Source organism: Lonchura striata, chromosome 7, assembly GCF_050655825.1.
Source record: "Lonchura striata isolate lonStrDom1 chromosome 7, ASM5065582v1, whole genome shotgun sequence".
Classification (NCBI taxonomy): Eukaryota; Metazoa; Chordata; class Aves; order Passeriformes; family Estrildidae; genus Lonchura; species Lonchura striata.
In genome coordinates this window covers 6,340,154-6,363,475 of record NC_140709.1, presented here as the reverse complement: position 1 = coordinate 6,363,475, position 23,322 = coordinate 6,340,154, and the positions used below count along the sequence as shown (strand labels likewise).

At 41.1% G+C, this 23,322-nt stretch overlaps 1 protein-coding gene across 2 annotated transcripts in view; it reads left to right on the top strand.

Annotated features, from left to right (window-relative positions):
• The first annotated feature begins 1,629 nt into the window (after positions 1–1,629).
• THSD7B (thrombospondin type 1 domain containing 7B) overlaps positions 1,630–23,322 on the top strand; it is a 295,736-nt gene continuing 274,043 nt past the window's right edge. Inside the window, exon 1 of one of the 2 annotated variants that reach the window (XM_077784906.2) lies at positions 1,630–1,750. The gene's annotated coding sequence lies outside the window, so the exon portion shown is untranslated. Of the gene's footprint in view, positions 1,780–23,322 lie in introns of both variants that reach the window. The other variant, XM_085584846.1, reaches the window with a different exon arrangement.

Here is a 23,322-nt window from a genome sequence, read left to right as displayed (position 1 = left end):
AATTCATGAGAGCAATGGGACAGGCTGAACTTGGAGCCAAGAAGTTTGTGTTTCAATCTCTGATCGGGATTTCATATTTTATGATATGTATCATCCATCTCTCTGCCTTAATTTCTACTCTTCTGTCTCCCATCTTTGTAAGGTAGAACTCTCTGAAAGTAGAAACACTGATTTTTTTAAACAGCATCTACTACACGAAGTTATGGTTTCATTTTGAGTTTGTAAATTATGTGAACAATCCTTGCATGAAGATTTAATATCTCAGTAAACAGAAAATAAACCGAGGATCACAGATGATGCAACTATATCCATTAAAATACTATATATGTTGTTCTTGTTAAATGGAAAATGTCCAAGTGAAACTTGACATTTTCAAAACCTGAGTAGGTTATCCCTCAGGTTCTTTAACACACAAGGGATGTTCTGTTCTTTAACAGAAATAAGAACTGTGTGAAAAGCAGGAATAGATACTGTAGTAATTTCATTGTGCATACACAGTCACCTCTTTCTGTCTGAGTTAGAGATAGGCATTAATTTTTCCTGAATAACTCCTAAACTTAATGACTGTCTAAAAAAAAAGTTCTGCAGAATAATACATATTTGAATTTTGAAATAGTGCAGATAAAGTAAACTGAGATCATTCACTTCATGTATTTAAAAAGTGATGGATTCAGTAACCTCCCTGCAATCGATAAATGTTCTCTCCTTAATTGAGGACTTCCACCAGTTTGGTGATCTCTTGCACTAATTACTTCCCTCAAAAATGTGACTTAGATGAATTTGAAAGGAAACGGGACCAGTGTTCCATGGGCAGAGATGGTGATTCTGCGTTCAGTTGTTGGCCCTTCCCTTCAGGAGGGACACTGTGGGGCTGGAGCGGGTGCGGGGACGGAGCTGGGGAAGGCTGGGCAGCACAAGGTGGTGAGCTGAGGGAGCCGGGAGGGCTCCCCTGGAGAGAGGGAGGCTGCGGCCACCTCCTCAGCCCCCACAACTCCCACCTGGCGTGGGCTGGGCTCTGCTCCTGGGTAACAAGTGGCAAGACAAGAGAACATGGTTTTAAGCTGTGGCAGAGGACCCTCAGGTTGGATATTTGGAGGAATTTCTCCACAGGAAGGGTGATTAATTGGAGAGGGCTGCCCAGGATGGTGTCACCGTCCCTGGAGGTGTTTGAGGAAAGCCTGGATGTGGCACTCGGTGCCACGGGCTGGTTAACACGGTGGTGATCGATCATAGGTTGGAATCTGATCTCAGAGGGCTTTTCCAACCCAATCGGTTCAGCAATTCTGTGATTACCTGGAGTTGTTACAGAAGCACTGCGAGCACCTTCAGCGCTGCACGGCGTGAGGAGGTCGGTGACAACGCGGTGTTGGCAGTTCGGTGCGGGGCAAGCGTACCACTAAAAACGCAGCTTTGACTATATTTTTAACGCTAGCGCTTGTTTAACAACGCCCGTGAAACCCTGGGTCCCCGCGCTGCCGGCCGGAGCAGCTCCCCTCAGCCCTCAGCCCTCAGCCCCGGCCTGTGCCGCCGCCGCCCGGCAGAGGGCGCCGCGCGCGCCGCTCCGCGCGGGCTGGGCGGGGGCAGGGCCGCGCCTCCTCCATCTTCGCTCCGCCCGCGGCCCCTCCGCGCCGCGGGGCCGAGCGGGGACTGCGCGCCCGTCCCGCCCCGCTCGCCCGCGGCGCCGGCTCCGCAGACCTCCCGCCGCAGCGCGCCGCGCCGGGCTCCATGCCGCGCTCCGGGATGCGAGGAGGTGCGGCCGCCCCGCTGCCGGGGGAGAGGGTGGGTCCGGGGGCTCGGCTCCGCGGGCGGGGGTGTGGGTGCGTGGACGGACGGACGGACGGACGGACGGAGCCGCCGGGTCGCGCCGCGCCGCGCAGGAGAAGTTGCCGCGGTTTTGGGAGCGCTCCGGTCGGGATCTCGCATCTCGCTGCTGGTCGCATCCCCCGCGCTGGTCCGGCTCCTCCGAGCGCCCCGGCTGCTGGCCCCGCGGGAGGAGCGGGCAGGGCGCGGGGCGCCGGCACCGCCGTGAGCCAGGTGAAGTTGGGATGGGCGCGGGCTCGGTGCGGGCACCGCCGCCAACTCCGCTCCGCCGGGCAGCGCTCAAAGTAGCGCAGCTCCCGCGGGCAGGGCGGTCGCGGCTGGTCTGGGCTCCCTGTCGCGCAGGTTTGGCTTCTAAACCCCTGCTTTTCCACCTGCCCGCCCGCCCCCAGTCACAGCATCGCAATGTGTTTGGGTTGTCTTTTTCCCTCCGTCGATTCTTCAATCCGTGTTTTTAAACAAGGCACGCTTATACGCTCTTTCATTAACCATTCATTACTTTGAACGTTCGTTCTTAATTTGAGCTCGTCCTTTTGTGTATTATTATTAATTCAAGGTCAAACTGTACAGAGTTTGGACTTTATTTATGTGAAGATATGATGAGGACTCTGTAATGCTGTTCTTTTCCTCCTCCTCCTCTCCCTCCCACTCCTGTGCCTGCCTGAGCGTTTCTGTAGAAGGCTTTTAAAAGAATAGATATGGGTCATAAAAAAGTACTTGCTGACCACTGCCTCCAGTTTTTTTTGTATAACTGAAATATATTGGTGAATTCTCTAATGAAAACAGAAAATCAGCTTAAAGAATTGATTGCCTGAGGATGTAATTTTTGGAAGAAATTGTACAGGGAATGTCTGGTGTGTGTGCAGGTGAGTGGCATAATCTACCTGTTAGAACTGGGTGCTACTAAAAGTACCTGTGAGAGGACGTGATGGCAGAGGGATACTGTTGTTTGTGTCTTGTGTCACACATGTAACTTGCATGGTGAAATCTTCAAACTTTTGGAAACTGAAAAAAGTAGTGAGCTCGTTAGCTTCTGAAAGGATTCCAGTGGAATTTAGGTAATGCCATTTCACCTCTTTCAGAGGTGAAAGAGATGGCATTAAAGTGAGGTGCTGGAGTCCAGGCACGCAGGGCTCTGGGTGGGCGCGGAGCTGCGCATGGGCTCCGCTGGTTCTTGGCTGGTCCATGGGGCTGAGACCAGCTCAGAATGCACAACTTTGTGTCTTTGTGGAGGCAGGCTCGAGCTGTTAAGTGCTGAATTTCCCTGAGTATGAAATCAGGGGGATTCTGTGCCTGCCTGTACCTTACACAGTGCTGAGTTGGTTTTAGCATTGTGGAAGTTGCTGCTTTTACTGCTGTGAACATCAGCAAGGAGAGCATGACCCCGCTGTGAGTTGTGATGGTTTTGCTGCTTGCTTTGTTGGGACTGGATAAAGTTTTCATTGTTAATTATTACAAAAATTATCGAGACACTGTTCTCAGCAGTCTTTTCTGCAACACAAGGAAAGAGCAGGAGATTGTACACTCTGCTTTTTTATCTCGGTTCTCTGAGGGGAAGCTGCATCTAGTCATCTTCATACATGAAAACAGAGGATTTTTATTTTAGATCACAGCATTGATAAGCATTTTCTGAAGAGTCAGAAGTAAACATCACTCATTAGTAAACTTTCTCTTCTGCTTTGCCTCAATGGTGTTTCAAAGATCCCATTTCACTCTGGTAATGGAAGACCAAAAGAGCTGTTAAGCTCCATCTGTATGCATTAGGGTAGGTGGTTGATTTGTACCCTGGGGCCATATTATCTGCTATTTCATTACTTCTGGATCAGTAATGATATTCAGGAAAATGGTATTTGTAGTGACTGCTTTCTAGGGATGTCTGTTCACTAGAAAGCCTCACCGATAAGATCGCACGCCGCGTGTTTGCTGACGTGCTGCGCTGGTGGAGGCTCTCGGGCTGCTGCCTTTAGTGGCACAGAACTTCTGGGGTTTCTGAGTGAGAAATGGGGATTCTCATGGATTTCCTTGCTCCTTAATAATTTTTTTTTTTTTTTAACCTAAGCAGTATTCAGTGTCTTACATGCCTTCAGATGAGCTGAGCTCTTGTGCCTGTTTAGACACTTCCTCCTTTAGTGCTTGGGCACAGCAGCTACCTCAGTGGCTGGGAGCAGAGGAGAGCACATGAGGAGCCTGAACAGGGATGGGAGAAATGTGCCAGGTGCTGCTGTTACCTCCATGCCAAGCTCGGTGCTGAATGATAGCACAAAGATAGTCATGTAAGAGTGGTTTTGGGCAGTGGAAAACCCAGGTGGTGGTTTTACTTTGGAAGCTTTTGCCTCCCTGTTGGTAGGTGAGCAGGGGGTTGTGGTGGAAGATGTGCTGTGATGTGAATGGGTTGTGGTGGAAGATGTGCTATGATGTGAATGGTTTCATTCAGGTGTCCAAGGCAACTAAGCTTGTGTGGCTTTGCAGGCTGTAAGCAAAAGAGTGGGATAAGAAAATACCAAAAACTAAATTACCCTGAGTTGACAGTGCTTCACTGACACCACAGGTACCTGTGTCTGCTTTGCTTTCCTGCCCTGCACCCCCATACATTAACTGAAGTGGATTATGAAAGCTGAGCAACAGGGATGCAGTTGCAGATTAAAGAGGTGGTGGAAATGCCCCCAGGCTGTTGTTCAGGGAGGTAAGTTTTTTATTCCCCATTAGAGGTGTATGCTGTGCTTTAATGGGTTGTTCTCAGTACTGTGGATGGGGGAAAGCAGAGACCTGACTTCTTGAGCCACCTGACACAGAGCTGGTTTGGGGAACTTCTCCTGAGCACTTTGTAGGTGAGGCAAACTGACCCGATGGACTGGCTCAAAGTGTGTTCAAAAACGGTGTGTCTGGCTTGTCAGTTTTCAGGAACTTTGTTGAATTATTGTGGGCTTGTTCCAGTATGGTGAGAGGAAAACATTGTTTTCACAATACAGAGCTGCTCTGTGGTTTGTTAAGGTAATAGAAAATGAAAATTTGTCTGCTTCTGGCAGCAGTTCACAGGCTCCAGTGCTGCCAGGTGCGGCTGAGGATCGGGAGTCCTGCTGGGGTGAGAGTTTGTGTGTTTTTTCTCTAAACCAAAGAAGCTGAGGAGCTGTGGATGGGCTGTCATGCCTTGTTATAACTGAGTTTTATGATACAATGGCATCAGGCTTCATGACCAAACTATGTGCAGTTGTGGTGTGCTTTTCTGTGTATTCTGAGTCCTCTCACACTGTTGAGTTTTTGCCCACACATCACTTAATTTCTTAACCTGAACTTTGAAAATACTGATTTTTTTTTTTACCAGATTGCATTTCGTCTTTTCTGTTATTTGCCCCAGTACCATGTAATGTAAAGCAAGCGTGAAGGTGGGGTGTGGAATGGGGGTGTGATTGCCAGGTGACACCAAGGTGGAGCTGAGGGATGCTGAGCTCTGCTGGGCTCCTTCTGGAAGCTGGGCATCCCATCTCATCCAGAGCTGCTTCTACGGTGGTGATGTGGGTGCTGTGGGAGAGGAAACAGATAAAGCACCACAGGCAAAATAAGTGCTGGTTATTTGAAGAAGAAAAACATCCAGGAGTTTGTGTCAGAGGATGAGAGCTGCGTGGGTCATTTAGAACCAGGAACTCTGCAGGGAAGGCAGGTTTCTCTGCTTGCTGTGTGAGGCTGCAGAGACCCAGCCTGAGTCACTGGTGACCTGTCCTACCTTACTTCTGTGTCTAAGCACAAGTGCCCACTGTCTGCAGTCTGCTTGGGAGCAAGACAGCAAAAAAATACTGTGCTTTGGACTGGCAAGCTTATCAAGAACATGCTGGTAATGTTCTTTCTCCTCTGAATCCTTCCTTATTGAGTCATCTTTAGGCATTCTTTTGTACTTCTGCTGTATTTAGTTAAAACATTTGAGTATTAAGGACATGCTGCATCATTTTTTTGGGAATGCTTTTAGTTGTGCTTCCTTTCTATTGTGATTTTTATTTGTTAAGCTTTTGTTCTGATTGAAACAAAATCTGTGGGTTTTTTTTTTTTTAATCATCTTAGTTTTTCTTTTTGGTCCTATCTAGCTAATTCTCATATTTGTGTCTGAAAATAAGGTAGCTACTTTAAAAGGGGATTGTTTTTTTTTTTTTTTTCTACACCATGTGCACTGATAGAACAGGCAGCTGTTTTGAGAAAGTGCATGGAATAGGTCAGGAAAGAGGTTTGAGGGCCATCAGGAAAGCAAACAAAAAGCTGTATTAGTGATGCAGGGCCAGGATGTGTGTGTGACATGTGGTGTCCATGCATGTCCCAGGTGGGTGGGGAAGAATCCCACACAAGATGAGCTGCTGTTCCCCATGGTGAGTCTAGTGTCCCTTGGTTGTACAGACTCTCTGTTGATAAATGCAGAATATGCAAAGCTGTTTACAGTGTAATGAGGTATCCATTGTGATCTGAAAGGGTAGAATGAAGCAGGAGACAGGGAAAAGGGTTTTACAGATGGAATGAAGATTTAAAGGTAGTTAAAAACTACGAGAACATGGAGAAATAGTCACTCTCCTGACTCAGTTGCTTAAACAGAAAATGTTTGTGCAGGGAAAGGATATTCTGGTAGGGAATAGTGGGTATTTTTGAAAGGTTGAAGATAGGATAACTTTATGTGGCAAACTTTTGATCCCAGCCTTGTTAGGAGCAAGGAGGGATTCCTTATGTGTCTTGAGGTTGCCAGGAATGGACAGGAATGTGCCATTTGGATCTGTCAGACTGGCATAGCCTTCCAAAAGAAAGATAAATGAAACAATCTCTTCACTCGTTAGGTATAATTGTGGCTCTTTCTGATCCATCTCCCACAATAACCTGTAATTCACATTGGCATTGTTTCAGCACACGGTGACAGCAGTGTGGAATTCTGTCTGCTGTGTGTTCAACAGGGATTTGTGGAGAGGATAAGTTGCCACAGCACATTATGGGATATGTGTGTGTATATATATATAAATATATAAACGTAATTTTTTGTCCATGTATAACGGGACAGTGGTACTGCGTCTTTAGATAGATGTTTTTATCTTTGCTTAAGTACCTGTTCTAACTGAATTGCTGGGTTTTCATTGCAAAATTGATGTCAGCAGATAGCAGAGAACAGAGCAGAGAGCCTGAGGGCACTGCGATGTGGGGGAAATGACTCCTGGGCATTAACATTTGCCTTCTGAAACACTTCTGAGAGCTGTAGGCTGCAAATATTTATGATTCTGTAATTGATTTCAGGTGTCTGTAGTAAACACGATATACACCTTTGGTAAAGGAGGAAGCAGCAGTCTCTGTGATTGCCATTTTCTCCAGCAATGGTGCAGTTTATGGAGCATCAATTTTTAGTGCATGGTATTTATTCAGCAAAGAAACTTAGGTGGTGGGAGGCTTGACAGTCACGGCAAACTTTATTTTACAAAGTCATCCTAACAGAAACATGCAATAGGATTTCTTCTTGTGCTTTTCTTTTTTTTTAATCTGTGTGTGTCTTGTTTTGCTGTTTAAAAATTTATCTGTGTTCTGTCTTGTGAAATGTTTTGAAATAGCCAGAAAGATCACCTGTCCTGTGTAAGAATATATATTGAATTAAATTACTGTTAATAAAACAGAGAATACATCAACTGTAATGAATGGAAGAGCAACCTGAGGATGTGGCACAATAATGGTGAGCGCAATCCCACCATTCATGAATGGGATTAAAACTGGCATTTATAAGCAAGGGAGGCTCACCAATGGGATGGAGTCTGTTTTGTGGCTGGCTTTTTGTCTCTAGGGGGTTGAAACAGAGCTCTCTTCCAGAGCCTTTCTGAAGCTCAGCACAGATGATTTGTATTCTCCTGGAGAGTAATTTGTCAGGAGATGAACAGCAATATGCTCAGTGTTTGCTGCAATAGGAAAGACAAGTCCAGTTAAAGACTTATTTCTTCAGGTAAAGTAATTTTTAAACTTTCCATCATAAAAAAAAGTCATAAATACCTCTGCCTGGCCTAGATTTTTTTCCATCTCAAGTACTTTGGTGGCAAATTCAGGTGTGCAGGAAATGAAGCAGCCCAGAGCTTCCAGTTGGGGAGGACACAAGGTTGGAGAGCACATTGCTTGTGAAGGGTCACTGTCTCAGAAGTCAGATGATTTAGGAACTTGGAAAGCTTGTCTAGACATTGCGATGTATTTTTAAGTAAAACCTTGATGCAAAATGGAAATTGAAACAAAATAAGCAAAAGGTTAATTTTCCCTGAAACGAAGCCATAATTTTTCTGTATTAAAACTTGGCTGACTAAATGAAAGCTTTAGTGTTGATTTCCAGCAGAGGCAAAAGCAAAATAAGCATTCAGTTCTAGTTCAGTTCTTTTTATTTTTTTCTTTTGGGAAGGGAGGTGTGGGGTGTGTTGCACTTCTTTTTTCCTCTTTTTCTAATTTTTTTTTTTCATTAACAGAGAAGCCAAATCATGTCCAGCTCTCTGAGCACTGAGGATTTCTATCTTCCTATTGCTTCTTCGAGGCAGAGCTGGGAATGATTCTTCTTCAGTATCTGGTGTAAATTAGGTTTTATGCCCAAGTTGGATGGGGCTCTGAACAACCTGATCGAGTGGAAGGGCTCCCTGCCCACGTCACAGGGTTGGAGTGGGATGACCTTAAGGTCCCTTCCAACCAAAACCATTCCATGTTTCTATGATTCTATTGAAATTTGATGCTGCGACCAGGGAAAAGGGATGTGTGAGTGACAACCACGAGAAGATGGTGGCTTGGAATGGAACTGGGATGTGATGGAATTTTGGTGAGGAGGGAGGCAAGCAAGTGAGCTGCTGCTCAGGAATGGATTTGGGCTGTAAATGTGTTCAGAAAGCAAATGGCTTGAAGCCTCTGATTGGCAGGGAGGGAAGAAAAGACATGAAAAGGAGACATGATGCAACTTCGATATAAGTTATCTGCAGCAAAAAAAGGATGTTTTGTGCCACTTTGACTGTGAAGGAAATAGGAGCCAGAAAGGAGAGGTTTAACAAGCAACAGGATGGAGACAGACATGATGGAGGCTTGTCAGGATTTGTTTTTTTCCCCTTAAAAATCTGTAAAACCCTACTCCCATCTTTCAAAAAGCCTCTATATATTTAAGAACATCAGTGGTAATAGATCATATCAAATTCATTTGTTATATCTGCTTCTATCATGTCTAATTTTGGCAGGAATTATAACACTAATTACATTTACTGTCAAGTTGATTGCCCCTTCCCTGTGCAGCTCTAGCTGAGCCTGTCTTGCTCTCTGTTTAAATAGGTATTACTTTTTTTCCCTGGCTATTTGGAAGAGTCTTGACTGTGGAATACCCTTTCTCTGGGTCTAGAGAAATATCAGCTTGTCAGTCTTCCAGATGAGCTGTAACGACTTTCTTATCAGGGAAGGTTTAAAGCAGAAAGGTATTGATGGACTAGAATTATCAGATTTTTTTTTTTTTTAATTTGAGAGAGGGATTGGGATAGACAGGATATATATATTTTTCTTTTGGGATATGTGTATGAGGTGTTTGTCATCTTGTAAAAGACTACCATATGTTAATTACTCTTTGGAAAGAAAATGCTAAATGCTTTGTGGGGCAGTTTTGAACATGACATGCTCTGTTGGTTTTTCATGGTATCAAATCAGCCTCTGTGCTTGGCAGCTTAAAATACTGATTAGATGAAGACAGTAAATACTAGATACATTATTTTGATTCTGGGATGCTCTTTATGTACATTTCTGAAAGAAGCAACAGGGCAGCTGAATAAGAAGCTGTGGGCAAAAATGAGAGGCAGGAAGGTTGAGTGGGGAGTGATGTTAGCAGAAATAAAGAAAATGGAACTTGGCACTGTGGCTTCACTGAAAATAATCATAGCAATAAGCATCCTCCTGCAGAGGATGATGAGGGGGAATGCAGTATGGCATGCAGAACTTCTATGAAAGCATTTTCAAAGTGTTTTGCCAAAACACCTCTGGAAGGCAGAACTTAAACTGCATTAGTTTGGAAGGGCCAAGTTTGGGAAGCATCTGATCCTGCAGAGGAGCACATTTGGAAGTGAAAAATTTGGAAATTATTTTTCCAAAATGGACTCCAATTTGAGGTTAGGATTAATGCCTGTCTGCATTTAGGAAGATACAAATAGTTACTATTTTCTACTAAACTTGAAAAGAAAAATCTGAATAACACTACTGGGACTGAGAGTTAAAGATCAGAAACCCTGAATAGCAGCATTAATTGCTCCATTTAAAGGATATAAAGGATCAGAGTCTTTCAGGGCTTGCCTAAAGGAGGAGAGCAATATTAATGTCAGTAAAGGATGATACAGCAAGACTCAAAAAGGGGAGGAGGGGAGGTTTTTTCATTTGTTACTCCAAAATAAGATGAAGATACAATTTACTTGGGTGTAACTTCTGAAGTATTGCAGTGTTGCTTCAGTTGTGTGTTGTGTTTAATACTTTTTATTCCATTGAGCAAGATCAAAGTGCAAGAAATCTTACCAGCAAGATCAGATGTTGCAGTGCACACTGGATTGCATTGGCCCATCCAGTGCAGAGAACTTCTTTTTTAAAGCTTTTAACTCTTTGTTGTGATTGTTAACACAGCCTTTCAGCAAATGATGCCACGCTTGATTTCCCACATTTGTAATCTTCAGGTTTGAAGCATTGTCTTTGCAAGTTGTGCTCCATTCTCTTAAGTGGTGTTTTAGTGTTACTGACTAATTAAAAAAGATAGGGTGCCTCAGAATAAATGAATTATCTTATGCATACTCCTACTGTTGCTGACCTCTTATCATTAGTCAGGCTATGTTGGAAAAATGTAAATATTGAGGGAATCAGTGATATATGATAGAACTTGTTGGAATGGATTATGCATTTTTAACATGGCGATAATTTTTAAGGAGCCTGGGTTTCCACAGCTGCCTGTAAGATTCTGTATAATGATAATGAGGCTATTTCTGCTTTCCTTCTCTCACTCATATATTCAGAAGATTACTTACGTGCTTTTTCATGCAAGGAAGGTTTTTGGAAATCAGAACTCAGTGGTGAAGAAACAAACAAAAAGCTTTGTTTTATCTACAGTTAGATTTTCAAAGGAGTCCTTGTTGTAAAAGCACTTGATGCTAAAAATGTTGTTGGGTTTTTCTTACACATTTTCTTTGCATCCCTTGCTGCATTCTTTAGGAAAAACCCTCTTTTCTCTAGAGAATGAGGAGAGTTGAGGGGAAATTATCTTAATTTTCAAACAATAATGCCCTTAAAGTATTTACATTTGTTTAACTTCATAGCCATGGGTGGCAGATTTCTTTTTCTTCTCTTGATTTCATATATGCTTGTTGAAGAAGATTTAGATTTGGCTTTTTCAGTTAAAATAAGAAAAAGCACTTGCCTGCTGAATATTTTTTGTTTAACTTCTAGGAGCTTGCCTTCACTGGGATAGATTTAAGATTTTGTAAGCAAATCCTGTTAGACTATGTAATGATGTGTTTGGATTAAGTTTCTTTCCTATCGCACATTCTACAGGAAAATGTATTTTCTGTTAGTCTGGTAGATGGTTGTATAGGATAGATTTTGATTGCTTCTGAAACAGCAGAAGTCTCCTAGGCAATTCTATTAAATCCCAGGTAGTTCAAGGGAGGGGAGGGAAAGGAGTTCACCTCCTCCTCTTTCTCCTGAGGCTGGGCTCAGATGAAATGAGTATGAAGGTAAGAAACTTCTGATGCTGAGGATCTGGGATGGAGTGTGGTAAGGAAAACATAAGGTCACATACAAAAGATGGTTAAAAAGTTGTATCCAATACTTCCAACTCTTTCAATACACTCTTAGAGTACCTCAGTGTTCTTGATTTTTGCATTTTTCTCTCTGTAGTTTTGTGAGTTCTCTAAGGATGGTGTGAGCTTGCCTGTTGGATCAAATAACAGTGAAGAAGAGAAACACAAGCTTAAACTCAACTTTAAATACTTTAAGTATTTAATTGTAGTAAGTGTATTAAAAAAAGTTCATTTGATATTTGTCAGACCCAAGACTTATGGCCTGTGAAGACCTTGTCAGGCAGGTGTTCAAGATCTGGTGTTCTCCCTGTAGACTGGATTTTTGTGCTAACCATGTCTGCAGTTATGCATTGTTGAAAACACTTGCATTTTCTCTGGATTCATATCCCTGAAAACAAATGGTCGCAGGTTGAAATATTGGCAGCCTGGCAGGGTATTTAAGCTTGCACTGTAGATTACTGTTATATTTGTTTACTATCTGGGGATGCTGCTTGCAGAGCTAAAAACTCTCTGAGCTGATCATTATCAAGCTTTTAAAAGGAGTAGCAAAGGAGGAGTGTCAAATTCCGTCTGACATATGAATAAGGATTTTTTTAAAGTGAATTTATCCAAATCTTCAAAAAATAATACAGTAACTAATGCCTGACCTTTTAATTAAAAGTTCACTAGTTTTTTTTAGGAGTTAGTTCTGTCAAGATACTTCTGCAGTGTAATGCTCTTGGTGGCAGAGCTTTTTGTATTCTCCTCGATGGATGAATGATTAATGATCTCAACACTGCCTTCTGGATCACCTTGTAAGAGGTCTCCTTCATCAATCTGGCAAGGGGATTGTATGGCAGTTTGCACCCTAATTACAGTCCCCAGCTGGGGATGTGCTGCTTAACAGATTACTTGTAGCAGAAGTGGAGTCAGTGCAGATATGGATGGCCACGGAGTTGTATGATGCCGGGGTTCTAAAATTAGATTTCCTTCTTGAAAAAAAAACATCCACTTCATATAAGCAGTGCAGCAGATAAAAGTGTTTAGCTGGAATTAACTCTGTAACTTAAAGGTTTAATAATAACGGCGCTTCTGTGTTTCCCTGTTTTCATTGTTTCCCTTCCCTTCTCTTGCGGTCTGATAGACCAGAGTGGTATTGCAAGCCAGAAATTTTATTACTAGTGGAAACATTAAGGTATTCCACAGGGCAAAACAAAAGTGATTCAAAAGGTGCTTTTACAGATAATAAGTTTTAGCATTGAGCAGTTTACTCAGAAGGCAACAGATTATTTCTAGTGGTCTGTCGTTATTGTTGGCCTTTTTTTCTGGCTCATTTGTGGTGTAATGCTGCTGCTCAATTAAGATGTATTTCGGTGAGAACCATGAATGACAATGTCCACTAAGAATATTGCTAAGCATATACATCTGTGCCTATTGCTCAGGCTGGCAACTCTGAGTGTGTTGCTGAGAAACAGCTCATTTAAGGACTAAGGCATGTAGGAAAACTTGCACAGGATCCAGCCAAACACTAAAGCAAAGTGCCCGTTTGGTATTTGGCTACGGAAGATTTTAGGCTTGGGAAGGATGTAATTGCCAAATGATTTTCCAGGTATGTATCAGTGTTTTAGGTGTTGATATTGCCAAAACAGATAACATTGTAAACATCATGACAATCTGGAAAAAAAACCAAAACAATTCTAAGTTTTTCTTAATGATAAGAATTCATTTTCATGGTCTCAGGATCATCTGGGCACTGATAACTTCCTAGTGGGTGATATGTATTAGAAGGATAAAGGCAGAGGAAAGGGGTACCAGTAGTCTAAGGATGGAGGTGGAATATTAACTATTTGTGCTTATATCCTGAAGAATACTAGAATTGAAGAGATTGATATTTGTGTTTAGGACAGTAGAAACCTTCAACAGTGCAGTGGCTGCCGTGAAGGTGTGGGTGTGAATGTTTGACATCATTAACTTGAAAGAGGAAAAAGTCTTTACTACTCAGTGAAAAATTAGATGACTATAGCTGACCTGTGTTTTAATGCTGTAGAATGGCAGCGAGTCTGGACAGTCTTCTCCCTGTCTGGGAGCTTGACTCTTGGAGTATGGGAAGGAGTTTGATCAGTGTCAAGCAGGAGTTTAACACTGTGTTATCCTGGGTTTGGAAGAAAATCTCTGAAGTTTTTGCTCCTAGAGATGATCAGACAGTGATTGGTTATGGTGTATTTACTCCTTCTAGGTTTCTCTCCCCATGAGAAGTGGAGGAGTTGACTGCAGAGTTGCTGTATTGTCTGGAAATCACATACATTTTGTGGTGAAAATACTTGCAAGAGATTGTTCAGAAGGCTCTGGTTTCTGTGACCCAGGATTGCCCTAGGTTGAGACTCGGGGCTTTCCTTGTTCTGCTTCCTTCTTGTTCCTTTGACTCCCACCAAAAGTGAATAGTCCTTCAGTGCTCCATCCTCTCAGCTAAAAACTAAAGGCTGGCTCTTGAGCTTCTTTTATTGTCTTGTTAAAAAGCAGATGCAGTGTTTCCTCCCTATCAGTCTTTTAGATGGGGGAGCAGCATGGTTTGGTGTTCTTGGGAGCTTCATCACTCTTCTGTTTGCAGAAGCAATTGGAAGGAAATGATCCAGGTCGTCGTTATTACTCATATTTTGTTTTTTTCCAGTTCTGCAGCTTCAGCTCCTTATTTGAGCTGCGTTGGCACGTCATGAAGCACCACATTTCGGTCTGTAGTCGTGCATATTAATAGCCAAGTGCTGCACAGCCTCTCCCTGATCTTGGTTTTCCATGGTGGCTCTCTCAGGTTTTGTTCCAGGACAAATACATTGTAGGTACTCAAGAGGAAAACATTTTCTCCTAAATTATTTTAGCAAATGGAAACCCTTTTTTACTCTGGCTGAAGACTTTGTCTTGGCTGTAAGCCTGAGAGATTTAAACATTTGCAGTTCCTTTTATTGTTCAAACCTGTGCAGCATATTTTAAGTGAGCGAGCAGTCTGTCAAGTAACTAGAAATCATTACTTTGCCAGAGAGTTATTGCATGGATGTGAAAACAGGTGTTTGTCAGATTTTTACCTTCTGGACTGAATATTTTTGATGTTTGGGAACTTTTATCTGCCGTCAGCCATTGTGCTTTGGAGAGAAGGCTTAATTCAGATTATCTGAGTAATCAGGGAGCAGAGATGCGGGTCTGTGATTCATAATTGAAATTTAGCCTTTAGATTAACTTCATTAGTATGCTGTTGAACAAGGACAGGGTGTTAATAAATGAAAAAATCCTTCTGGGCTTAAGCACCAAGAGCTGCAATAGGTCTTTACAGTTCATGAAGACTTTTTATTTTTGCTGTGACAGCATTATTTTTTGTTTGACCATGCTCTTTGTCTTTATTCCTCAAAATTTTGCAGAGATAAATAGAGAAAAGCTTTATCTGATGTGAAGTTAAACATAAAATTCTTCTAGCAAAGCCACGTTTATAAGCCCCTCTGAGATCAAGAAAAGAAACATTAAAAAATAGACTTCAGTTCCATTTCTAACTGATTTAGAGTAATGAGTGAAACCTGACTTACCTTCTTCAAAGACATGAAACTTCCCGAGGAACTAGAAACTACAGAATCTCCAGTCATTATCTTATAAATGTTTATAAAATGCTTATTCTACTAAGATAACAAATATTAATTTCCGATTACTTTGTAAATTCCTGATCTTGAATTTAATTAAAGGACTTTTCCAACCTAAATGGTTCTGTGTATCTTACAGTAGTCCACAAGCCATTAGCATAGAAGGAAGTATTCAGACTTCTCCAAGTAGAATTTTCTTGCATGAAATGAAGGTTAATGCAGTTGAGTTTTGAATGACTTTGCTGTAATGGAGGAAGTTATAATTGGTTTTATTTGTAAGAGTTTTTTTGCATTTTTATGCAATGTTTTTTATGCTTTGTGTGGTTATATGAAAGATGTTGATAGATTCTCATTCATTAGTTTTGGAGCAGTACTAAGAAAGTAGGTTCACAAGAAAAAAAAAAAAAAAGGCCAGTTACCAGAACAGAAAAGAGGATATTAGGGATTTTTGGTTCCTTCCTATCTTCACAGTTGCTCTTGATCTCCCTAAAACCTGTAGCAGAATATTTTGAGTTGTCTGTACATACGCTCTTCAGCGGAGAGTCGTGCACTTGATGTAATCCTCTGTGCTTTGAGGTGCTGAGGCGTCTGCTTCGGCAGGGAAGGATTATGGATGTAGCTTTTCTTCCTGCATTCAGCCTTGAGTGAAACACAGATTGTGAACAGCAGAGCAGATTGGTGTCTGGTGCTTGAAAGGCTGGGAGCTGAGTTTGAACTCCTGCATGGAGCCTGTGTGGGCCTGCAGGGGTTTGGGAGGCTTTGGGAATTGCTGCAGATGAGAGTCAGGGGTAAGGGCAGTTTGGAAAAGAGAAGTGAAGAGCAGAAAGTCTGTGTTACAGTAAGTGGTGTGTAGAGTCCTTCAGTATTTGGGAAAAGCACAGATTCTGATCTGACTTGCAGCAATGGGCTATGTTGCATTTTTCCACAGGGTTTGGCATGGGGGAACACATACTTAAAAAACCCTAGAAAGTTGTGGCTGAGAAAACATAGCTTGTATGAGGCAGCTTAAGATATATGGAGTCCAATAACTTCCATTGTTTATCCCTGTGGAAGATGAGTTCTTACCAGCAGACATAGCTCACATCCCAAAATGTCTTAATTCTCACAAAAAGCTGTTAGGAAACCTTGACTTTAGATACACTGCTGGACTGCATTGGGGGAAAATTGCACTATCAGTGCTTTCTAGCTTACTACAACCACTCTGTAGGAGAAGTTTAATGATCCAAGCCCAAAAATATAAGTTAAAATTAATTTTAAACATGCTTCCTATTATTTTTTTTTTTAATATTTGCTATGTCCTTGAGCAGTGCCCAGACTATAACATATTGTGTTCAGTTTTAAGTAGAAAAGCCTAATCTATAAGAGTTTCCATTTTTCTAAGAGAAAACGATGCAGAGGGAAAGAAGAGAGAGAAAGGAGTAAATTAGAGAACTATGGACTTCAGATAACATTTAGCTATAGTCCAATAGTACAAAGTTTGAATGATGAACTACCTGGTTGAAGATCAAAAGATAAACTCAATCTGTCCATAATCGTTAACATTACATTTGGTAGATGCCGTGGGAGCAAGCAGTTTGTGAAGATACTTGAATAAAGGATGATGATGGCTTTGATTTACTTAGTGAAGTGGGGTTTCCAATAGGAAAATAGTGTGAGAGAAAATACATGAAATGTCTTAAAGAGATGGGGAAAAAAATTGCTTTTCAGGGCACCACTGTTGATGTTTCATTTTGACAAGATGCTGTAAATAAATTCCCTGGAGATGCTCAACAGTCAAATATGCTTTGCAGTATTTTGTTTTCTATAATTGAGAGCATTTTTGGTTACTAACAATTTTTTTATTAATCTTGACCATTAAGTTGGGAGGAATCCCCTAACCTTGGCAGCACCAGGAGGGGAGTATGTTTAGCCTTTGCACACTCTGGAAAATGTAGGTCTGAGCAAGAGTACCGACTGCCAGGTCTTGGGTGCCCTCACTCAATAGGTTTGCCATGCTGAAAGAGAAATACATAAACTAGAGATCATGCTTAGTTCAAATGGTATAATGCAAATAGTCATTTATCTACAAGATCTGGAATAGTAAAATCCTGGATGGAGAAATGAGAGAAAATCTTCACTTCCTCATTCATTTGCAAAGGTTAAAATGGGAAGGTTTGCCAGTGTGATGTGTTGGAGCCTCTCTTGATGTGATGGGGGTCAAGTGTTCCTCTTGCATTTTTGATGCTTCCCATAGTGTTAACTGGCGAATATTCATGAGTATGCTGGTGTTTGTGGGAAGTCTGATGAAAGATGCAGACAAATGTAACCTTTTAACTATAATTGAGTTTATTTTTCTTACTCAGGGGTTAGCGTGACCAGTGAACTAAAATATATAGTGCTTTTTCTTTTTATTTATGCAGGTGAGAGGGCTCGAGGAAATGGGGAGAGATAGGGGAAATTCAGAATTAGGTGTAAGAACAAAGTTTTTCACTGTTAGGGTGGTCAGGCATTGGAAGAGGCTGCCCAGGGAGGTGGTGGAATCCCATCTGTGGAGGTGTTAAGGTGGAGCTGGATGATGAGGTTTAGTGGTTTAGGGGTACAGTGGCAGTGCTGGGCTGATGGTTAGACTGGATGATTTCAAAGGGCTCTTCCAACCCTGGCAATTCTATGATCCTTTGCAGGTCCAAGTGTATATCATTTCCTATATTTAAGTGATTACTTAATTACTCCTCGCCTCAAAGAAGGATAAAACTATTTTCTTACATCTCTTTGGTGACTTGACTGTCTCTGTATAAGAGGTCTCCTCTACTGAATTGTGTACCTTGCTGTGTAGAAACTGTGATTTCAAACAGAAATACTTAAAATAATCATTGCTAATTACTGGTCCTTGATTGAGGCCATGTCATAATGACACAGGTACCTGATGTAGTGTGACTGAGCCAGTCCATAAAACCTCTAAGAAGCCATAACACATGGATATCCTTATTATAATGAAAAATTATGGTAATAAAGTTTAGTTTCTGTAAGACAAATGTGTATGAAATATAACCACCAGTGAAGACCTTTCAGTGAACTGACAGTTTTTCTGCTCTGTCCTCATTCTCTATGCCACTTTTTCCACTCATCACTTATTTTCATGGACACATGCAAAAGATGAAATGCAAGATGGGAAAACGTTGAAACCTGCTGAAGTCAGTATGAGGTTTCTTGTTGATATAAATGGGAATGCAAAAGCTAGAGGTCCTGTCCTTAGCTTTAAATAAATTTCTCCCTATATAGAAGCACTGTCTGGAAATAGACTATCAACATGCCTTGAAAGAATTTAAGCAAAAATGAAAAGGCAAGAGTAAAGTTTGCTTCCAGCTTTTAGTATAATTATTTTGATATTCCAGATTTTCATATCATCCTTTTCTTAAGCAATTCACAGAATCACAGCCTGAGTTTTCAAAACATCTGCTCATTTGTAGAAGGTATCCTGGTAGACTGTCTCTATTGAAACAGAGCTTAATCTCTGGCTTCATGGATCTTCTCTTTTAGTCAGAGCTGTCACTTACTTCAGGTCAGTTTAGGCACACTATAAATCAGGACCTTCTCACTAGTCAATCAGCGATTGATTTAGTTTTGCAGCACTCGAAGGCAGTAATTTCTGGTTTAAAACTGAGTTAATATAGCCTAACATTAAAGTAGGGTTGGGCACATCGCTGTGAGCTTGTGGCTTCTGGAGCCAAGACTGCTTTGTTGCTGATTCACAGCAAGGGGATAGGCAAATAATGTTGTGATTTTATGTAGAAATACTTGCTGTGCTTCAGTCTTTGTCTTTTCCCCCACTCTGTGTTAACTTGAGTTCTTTAAGGCCCTGGAATTGGAGTGTTCAGTTATGTGGCCTCCCTAGTACCTGGAATTACTTGGAGATGAAAAGCCAATAACCCTGGTGTGTGTCTCAGATGGAGACATTTGTGCTACTGGATCTTTAAAAAACAAAAAGCTATGTTTGCAAAGGCCTTTAACACTTTTGTAGAATAATTGAAAGTAAGACTAAATGGAATTTTTATTTTCTTTTGAAGGTGTGGAAAGCCTTCATCCCATTCCATGCCATGTCTACACCACAGCCCAAATACTGGAAACCCTCAAATCCTTTGCAGTACTGAATAGTGGATAGCAAGTGCATCATGATGGGACTGAACTCTGCATGATAATTTTAAAAGTACCTGGGAGGGACCACATTCTCTGATGTGCAGTTTTGATTTCTGTGCCTCATACTGGATAAAGAGTTACTCTCAAATCTTGGTATTCCTGTGGAAGGAAGAGCTGTGTATATATACTTGTGCCTCTCTGGGTTTCAAAGTTATCTCATGTGTGTGTTCTGTAACCTTTCCATAATTTCAGAAAATAGAAAAGCGCTGCTGGTGTGAAGATGCTAAACATTTCAGCTTATTAGTAAAAAGAGAAAAATCCCTTGAAAAACATCCACTTTTTAAAATGCAACAAAGTTCAGACTTCTGTAATTGTTTCAAAATTTAATATGCTTTATAAATCATAACAAATGAAACTTGTTTTCCTGAGGCAGATGAAACTACAAGGATAACTTATAGCAAATCAAAAGAAAGTAGGAAAAGACTTTCATCCTCCTATTTCCCCTCTTGTAGTCTGTTGGTCTTCCGCTGTGGTCTTCTCCTACTTTGAAATTGCCCCAGTTACGTTGGTCTGAAGTTACTGTTGCTATGAGAGAAATGTTTTTTACATTACAAAGGTGTTTCATTTGACTAGCATTGGAAGGTGGGTATTTTTTCAATAGTAGTTCCATTTCCAAAAATACAGCCATCATCTCCGTGAGGGCAAATAAGGAAATCTGGGAAATACATTTTCTGACAGTACGTGGTATTTTTTTGTTTTACAGAATGACTCTAAAATTCTGTTCTCTTGAAATAACAATGAGGAAATACTTCTGGTTTTCTGGTTAGGATTTAAAAAAAGTGAACTATTCTGTCTGATCTGTGGAGTATACTTGGAACAATTCCAGAGGAGTGAGGGTTGCTGTGGGCATTAAACAGGATCCTGCAAGGCAGACTGCCCTCGGTGTTCAACAGAGCGTCTCTAACTTACTTAGCTCTTTTATGTCTCAATATTGGGTGTTTGCTGGGGAGTGATGGCTGCTGTTGTGTGCTGGGATTGCTGCTGGTATCACAAGTGGCTGGATTGATGAATCTGTGCTCCCTGTGCCAGGCTGACACAGCACATACAGCCACATCCTCAGTTCTCCTGCAAAAGCACGAGCAGAGACTGGCAAAGTTGCACATTAGTCCAGAAAGGTTCTTTCTGTGCATCTTTAACTTCTTTATATATATGCTTGTATTTATGCCAGAGTTTTCAAGTAATTATTCTGTTAAAACATGAATATTTGAAGTAACTAAAACAAATTAGGTATGATAACATGAAATACATCAGAAATTGCGTAATCTATTTAATAGATAGGAATTGGTACTGTGTTTAGTTTATTTTGTCATCATTTCTCCTGCTTTACTATTGTTTAGGATGCAAAAAATTGAATGTCTAAGTACTTACTCTTCCACAGAGGCTTAATGGCATCCATAAGGGAGTTGGTTGCCTGACTCAGGAATTTGTTTGCTCATGTTTCCACCTCACCTTCTCCTCCCTGGTTCCTTTTTGCTACTTTAGACTTTGACCACGACAATGCTTGAGTGGCAGAAGCTGTAGAGATGAGAATGAACTGAAGCCAGCCCTTGTAAAGCAGGGAGTTAATAATATATTTATAAGGATACTATATATAGGTACTTTGGTATCAATATATACTATTAAATAATTTATAAGGTATTTACAGGAAAGAAACTTCAGCTCTGCAGAAGCTATTGCACATACAATTACATGGCAACAAGCATCACATGCTGTGTTGTAGGTATAGGTAATGTTGGGCTGTTTAAAAACAAGTGGAAAATTGCTCTAAAAGTCCAGAATGGGTTAAATGACATTGCAGATCTTGAAGCAGGTCATAAAATTGTTCAGAGAAATCTTTTGAGGTAGTAAACAGAATTTAAAAGCCCCACATGACTTTGAGCTTGAGAATTGGAGCATCTTCTGTGAGAGATTTGTCAGTGTGGGAGAGCAGTGTTTTAGTGAGCTACTCCTAGAATAGATCCCGTGGGGAACTCAGGATTATTGCAAACCTCTCCACCAAGTGTTGGGAATATTTGTTCGGCCTCACCTTCTTTAATAGAAGAAGTAAATGGTTGTATGATAGGACTTTGGAGATAAAATAATGGTTTTTGATTGTATCGAAGAAAATGGAAGCTACTCAGCAGTGTGGAAGATTGGTCTTCAACTCCAGTAAGGCAGGTGGCAGAAATCCCTGTGTAAATGATAACACTTAATAAAACCAAAGCTTTTCTTTCTGTAATTCCACCATGTTTACAGTAGAAAGGGGAGGAAGAGGTTAATAATTTATAGTATAAGCAATATGTTGGCTTATAAGGCAATTTCTGTTCAAAGGCATCAAGGCATGTTTTCTACTTTCATACATGTAATCAAAACCAAATGGAAACAAAAACACAAGTAAACACAGTTCCTCCTAACAAATCCCAAACCAAAAAAATCCCCTGAGAATAAACAGCCCAAAGGTCTGATAGATGTCTGCCTTGACCTGGGAAATCTTGTCCCATGTCCCATCACCTTATATTTAAGCTGTTTGTTTTTACAGACAGTTTTCCAAGATTGTTCTTGTTTGGAATAAAATAGTAAGTAGTAGGATGAAAAGAAAAATACAGATAGCAGAGCCAAGAGGAGCAGTTGAGCTTAAGGGAGGTGGGGCTCACTACCAGCAGAGATGTCTTAAGTGACCACTGTGCTGGAGGCAGTGCTGGACACGTGCAGGAGATGCATTTAAGGGCACATCACTCTCCTGGGGCTTTGGAGAGAAACTCTTCCTATCCTGGTTTCTTCTGCCTACGAAGTGCCACTGCCAAACCTGCTTTTTTTTGGCTTCCCAAGGGCCTGTTCTGAGGAGAAGCCACCTCAAAGAGCTGCTGGCAAGGACCTAGTGCTAACTTCAAGTGTTTTTTAATCAATTCCCTCATTATTCTGTCATCCTGGTAACCTCTGACAGGGATCCTTCCCTCCAAACAACCTGACATTGAGTGAGGATAATACACTGCTCATTGATGGTGATGATAATGGATGCACTAATGTTATTTGACATGTATTTCATGTTAAAATTAATGTTGTCTTTGATGTTGTGAAGGTTGAATTCAGAGAAGATAATTGATTCTTGAGCTGAAAAGATGTCTTCAGAGTTGTTGGCAGTTCCTGGTAGTTCAGGTTGCAGGTGTGTCCTGGCTGTCATTCCACTTGCAGACTAGCTTAGCAGCCTGGTGGGTGGAAGTACCACAAGTGGACATGTCACATGAACACAGAGAAACAGCAAAAACTGAGTGGTTTGGGAGGTTTTTTCATTTTTACTTAAACCCCTAGGGTTTATTAGAGTTACAAAGTGCCTGTATCGTCTTTTTTCATTTATGTAAATGAAAATGTGTGTGGGAAAAATAGATAACTGATTTGCAACTAGTACTAGATAATTTACTAATTACTTGTGTTTCCCAATGTGTAGGATTATCATTTCAGAATAAAAAAACGTTGCCTCCAGAAGCTCTTTTGAATTTGATTTTATAGAAGATAGTGAAGGCTCAGGTATTCATTCTTGGAAATACTTTCCACAGTGGTGAAGCAGCCCTGAAATGACTCCTTCATCTTCTTATTCTGGGTGGAAATACTTTGGGTTGCTGGCTGCTTGTGTTAGTTGTTTAATCAGCATTATTGTAACATTATTTTTAGCCCAATAGCAAAGAATTTTGACACTAACAGGTGCAATCTATGTTGTTTAAGCTTTTTTGTGGTGGAAGCTATCAGTCTTAATGTAGAATTACCTCCTATTGTTGCAGCACTGGGCATGTCATCAAAGTAAGAAAGAATCTCCAAATAATACTAGCCACAACATATAAAAAAGTTTATATGATGTTTTGGTTATTTAATATGTATTTAAAGTCTTTTAAATGATACCTTTCACTGTGAATGTGCTATGAGAGAGTAAATGACATCTTTAACATTTTGTTTCAAAGTTCCTCAATATTTTCCTGAAT